Raw genomic sequence first — 6,132 nt, 5'->3', positions numbered from 1 at the left:
TTTTAAATTATTAATTGGTTTGAATTAATTTGTAGCGGGAGATTTAACTTTAGGGATTTAACTGAGTAAATATTTAAGGTGAAATATCCTTATATTAGTTAGTACAAGGATTAAACTCATTTATCCTTACTAGTCACTACAAAAACAATTCAAATCCCTCCATGGAGTAAAAATATTCTCACTCCTTTCTTTTGTGTTTATTGTTTTTAATATATGTATCCTTTAAAATCTTAAGGAGATGGATCTACCAATTATACTTGAACCTTTCACTGTAATTACTTCGGTTATATTTCCTAGTACCAGTTGGACTGTAGATGCTATTGGAAATTCAATAATATTTTAAGGCATTGGGTTATATTCCTTCATATTTTCACCAAATCAACAAGCTCTGATATGTATATTGATGGTCCCATAGTGGTTACATACTACATACTCCCTACTAACCATGTCAATCCTATAATAAATCTATATCAACTTGGGATGTGAATCTGTTAGTATAAGTAAGAAGGAAATCTCTATTAAAATAAGACTTTTTCCTTCATCTAGATGTCATATCAATTATATATAGTTTTGATGTACCAAAACCACTTTTTGTGTGAATGAATCTAACTATGGTGTGGTTTCTTTATTTGGTAATGTTTCAAAATTTAAATTATAAATGATAAGAATTTTATAATAAAATTTGCATAGTAATTTCAAATTCTATAATAGGAATATAAATATTACTTAAGGAATAACTTGTTATATATTAACTATTTTTATAAAAAAAATCATTATTTTAGAAAAGTGAATCCTATACCTAAAATAATTAATTTGGTTAATTTATGAAATATATTAAATAATTAAGTTGAGATTTATGAGTAAGGTGTTGAATCTCATGAATTTTACATGGAATAAAATCATATTCAAGCTTTAAAATTCGTTAGAACATTGATTTATATGTATAAGTGATTTATCTATCGATACATATTTATTAAACTCTCAAAAAAGGTTTAACACGTATAAAGTATTTTAAAATACTATTAAGAAATTAAACTTTGCTATTCAATTAAATACATTTTAATAGATAAATATTTATTGAATAATATATGCAACAAGTTGTAAAATAAATAGGGAAAATATTTTGGAAGGTAACATATATTCTGCATGAGAAAGAACTACTTGTCTATAACCACCAGTCCTAAATAAGTAAATAGCAAAGCTACGAAGTGTCCCTATTTTTGGGTCAACTAAGGGTACCATTTTTCCCATCAAATTTTCTAAGCTTTTTGGTTCCCACAAGTTTACCAAATAGGGGACGCTCGACCAAACAATTGGGATTCTAGCGGCAAAATTATAATAAATAAAAAATGGTTCACAAGATAAGAAACAAATTCATACTTCTATTTCTACTATAAGGAATTTGTTGATTAACAATGACGAATGTATTTTACTTATATTGTATTTTATAAAAAATACAATTGCCCCATTGAAAAATAAGTGTTGCTCCCACCACAAAATTATCATTTTTTAAAGTAAAGATAAAAAAGAAATAATAAATAAAAAATAAAATAAATTTGTATTAATTTTTTTTTCATTTTACTCTATTAAAATTTCTTCCTCTCATTATGAATGCATATGTTAAAATTATGTCAGTGACACTTTTTTTTTTTATCTTACTATTTTTTTGTTATAATATAATATTTTTCTTCTCTAAAAATATAGATTATTTGTTTTTCTTGCTAAAAACTTTTTTTGGGATCTATCATTGTTGTTAGGTAATTTCTTAGTACATCTATAAACATTTTATAGAGTCTTGAAATATGTCTGATCTTAACAAGCTTTCAAGATCAATTTACCTAAACTTTTAAGTATAAGAAGGGAAAAAAGTAAAACCTAAAATTTGTAAGGGAAATGTTTTGATGAGAACCAAATAATTTGATTTTTATTGATTGAATCTATCACATTAATTGTTGAAATTGACGTAACAGGTAATTTTAAAAAAATCTTGAATATTTTTTAACAAAATCCAAAAATAAGTAAATGTAAAACGTGAGATGAAACATAATTTTAAAAGTTAAATATTTTAAAATAATAATTTTTTTATATATATTGGTGTAAAAAATACTTTATACTTTTGTGTATTTTTTTGAAAAAATAAATAAAAGTGAAAGGTTAATAAGATTTTTTTTTTGCATGAATACCTTTAGTTGTAAGAGTAACTTTTGAAAAATGATAGTTAGAAAAAGAGTAATTCAAGAGGTGATTATTGTGACAAAGTTGTCTAAAATAATATATACATCAAATGAGATAATCTCTTTTATTAATAGTATATATATATATATATATATATATATATATATATATATATATTATTTTTTTATAAAATATTATTTTAATGTAAAAAAAACTAATAAGAGAAGTCATGCTTCTTGAGTTTTAAAAAATCATGATTTAAATTATAATTTTTATTTTTAAAAGGTTTAAATATGTTTGTAATCTCTGTAAAATTTTTTCTTTATTTTTTATCCTCCTAAAATATGTTAGTCCCTATTATTAGTTTCTAGACGTGCCAGAACGGGTCGTTCTAGTTTCAGAACAGCTCGTTCTGCATGTGAATTTTACACATGATGAAGGAGTCCAGAACAGGCCGTTCCAGATTTGAAACGTGTCGTTCTAGCCACTCCTGACCTCTATAAATAGGCGTTGAGGAGGGAGAGAATGGGAACTTAGAGAGAGGTTTTAGAGAGAAGTTTTATAGAGAATTTTTAGAGAGAAAGACTCTGGGTCAGGAAACTTGTTTTTGGAAGATTGAGTTTCTCGGGTTGAACTTAGGAAGGAAATTCCGCTTCATCTCAGTTCTTGGCAATGCTTAGCCAATCTTCAGGTTAGGGAAGCTTCATGCATTGTTTTCCTTGAAAATGGTTAAGTTGCTAAGTTGTCTGATAAAGATGATTTGAGTAGTTGTTGACTCACATTGTTTATATGTTGTGTGTTGATAATATATGATATGTTGTTAAAGTTGCTATATGTTGTGTATTTGGTGAAACTAAGTTGTTTTTATGTTGTTTATTGTTGAATTATTAATAAGTTGAGATGTATAAGTTGAAGTAGTTCATTGTTGTAAAGTTGATATTGTGTTGACTATAGTTGTTTAATTAAGTAGTATAAAGATGTTTATTGCTGTAAAGTTGAAAGTTGCCTATCATTGTAAGATGTCTATTATTGTAATGTTGTAAGTTGTTTATTGTTGTAAGATGTCTATTGTTGTAATGTTGTAAGTTGTCTATTGTTGTAAGATGTCTATTGTTGTAATGTTGTAAGTTGTTTATTGTTGTAAGATGTCTATTGTTGTAAGATGTCTATTGTTGTATTGTTGTAAGTTGCCTATTGTTGTAAGATGTCTATTTTTGTATTGTTATAAGTTGTTTATTGTTGTAAAGATGCCTATTGTTGTAAAGTTGTTATGATGCCTATAGTTGTAAAGTTGTAAAGTTGTCTATTATCGTAAAGTTGTAAAGCTGCCTATTGTTGTAAAGTTGAAAAGTTGGGGACATATGGTGAAGATATATGTCCTATGTTGAGATACATAGTACTAAAGAGATAAGTTGAAAGTTGTTTTAAAGTTGAATCCCTTAGTACTATGTGGGCAACATAGAAGTAGTCGATCCATGTCATGGTTGAATGACCAATTTGAGTAAGGTATCTAGTTAGAGATGTAGTCTTTGACTAGGTACTGGAGGGTGCGTGGTACTTGGAGGACAGTGGGTAGGCTAACTCCATATGTGGATTGGTGATGCTAGCCAAGACCGTGGTAGGCTCATACCCAAACTCTTCTGTCTTGACAGTAGTACTGGACCTCCTAGCCTAAGTGGCACACCTGAGCAATCGCCTATTGTTGTCTATACCTGGTTCTCTTTGGAGTTCCTAACAATGTCCTATACCTGACTTGGTTGAGATAGGTCAAACGCTGGATTCGGTAGGGTTTATGCCACCTAGACTGCTCAACCTTAGTTGTTAGAGATCTCCTAGTTGTATATGCGTGACGATGCATTAGTTGATGTTGCATGGATTGTTGCATTCAAGTTGTATATAATGTTGTATGAATGAGTTGATAGTTGAGCTATTGTGATAAATACTATGTAATTGTGTTGTGATGAGTTGTTGATCACTAGGACTAGAGGAGAAGTTTTCAAAGTTACTCATCCCATTGTGCGGATTGAGATAATTGTGGTGCTCTAAGAGCCCAATTTGTTTAAAAACCCTCCTTGGAAAGTTGTCCCTTGGAGTGGATGATTTGTTGTTCTCCTCTAGGACTTGGTTGGTCCCGTGTGTGGGCAAGGTCGAGGCACACGTGTATGAAGCAACCACGGTATAGGGGGCAGGCCGAGCTATACCGATTACAAGCGGCCAATTTGAGGAAAGTGTGATGTGTTGAAAGTGTTGTTGATGTTGTATATCTATTGTTATAGGTGTTGTGTTGTTTTAAGTTGCAAGTTGAAAGTAGAATTCTATTGCTGTTTATTATATGTTGATGCTATTTTTTATGATTATTGTTGTGAGCTTACCCTAACATATTTTTCCTTGTGGTTGAGACTACAAAGATCATACCTTGGTATGCAACCAGATCAGGATTAGTTGCTCTGCTGGACTGGGTGAGCTTCTTTTGGTTGGGACTCAAGAGGAGGGCTGACGTTGTATTTAGTTGATTGGTAGCATTTTGACTACCTAGTTGTTGTATAGGATATTATTCCCTACTTTCAGTTATATATATTATGGGACTTTTAGTTGTGTATTCTCATTATATATACTAGCGGAGCCGAGGCACTTCGTGCCTCTATATGAATTTTATCTCTAAATTTAAAATAACTTATGGATTGAATGATTTCATTCTTGACATATAATCATATAAATAATTTTACACTACTTATATGATTAATTCAATCATTATTCATTGATGAAGTGTATAATAATCAAAACACAATAGAATACAATTTCATATAAAAGAAAAATTTATGTTCTACATAGTTATATTTGTAATGATGGATTAAAATAATATATATAATAATCACATGAACTTTTTCAATCATAATTTTTTTTAATAAGAAGATCAAATAATGATTTTGGTTCAGAATGATTTTTAGCTTCCCTGCAAATTATGGAAGAAATTAAATGTCAATAAATAATAAATAATAAATAATTAAATTGCATAATGTCATACCTTTCGAGAATAAATTTTAATTATTTATAAAATACATCATCCATAAATTATTTCCACATTTATTTGGACTTTTTTGTCCCTGAAAATTATTACAACTCTATTCCTTTTCGGTGTGTTAAAGGATAAAATAGTAACAAAATTACAAAACACACATGAAAGTTAAACTGCTTTTTTTTTTAATAAAGAAAATTAAACTGATTTGAAATATTTAAAAAATTAATTTCACCTTCTCTCACACAAAACAAAGTAGCAGTTATTTCCGCAAGTTGTAACTACTTTTCTATCTTTGGCGGTTTGGTTTTCGCTACTTGTAATCACATTCTTTAAAGTTTCAAACCTGGTCATTCAACTTTTATCATTTTTACCAACATGGATTAATCAGGTTTATAATTGCTACTATGCATCACATTATTTTCTTTCTATTTTTTTTCACTTTTGATTTCTAGTAAAATTTTAAATGTATTTATGTAAATTTAAATGTATTAAATGTAAATATTTAATAAAATATGATTTTATATTCAAAATTTTAAAGCTATTATCATCTTATCCATATTAATAAATTTAATTTCAATAATTTTATATTCCAATTAAATTTGTTTATTAACTTTATACAATGTAAGTTAAATATTTGAATATTCATTTATTATAAAATTTAATCATGGAATAATTTATTTATTCAACAAATAATCTATTAAGTATTTAAATTGTATAAAAAAATCTATACTATATAATATACGTACTAAATTACAAATTAAACCAAATCTTGAATTGAAGCCATCTTTATGAAAATGAAGACTTTATTAAATTTATGAGTGAAGTTATTAAAAAAAATAGTTATGAATAAAATTGATAAATATTTCTATGATATTATTTTTGGAAATATTTCCCTGAAATTTTTTTAGTAGAATTTCAGTCTTTATTGAAAAGTAAAA

This window comes from Cajanus cajan, chromosome 2, assembly GCF_000230855.2.
Source record: "Cajanus cajan strain Asha chromosome 2, NIPB_CcT2T_4, whole genome shotgun sequence".
In the NCBI taxonomy this organism is placed as follows: Eukaryota; Viridiplantae; Streptophyta; class Magnoliopsida; order Fabales; family Fabaceae; genus Cajanus; species Cajanus cajan.
This window is presented reverse-complemented; position numbering follows the sequence as displayed.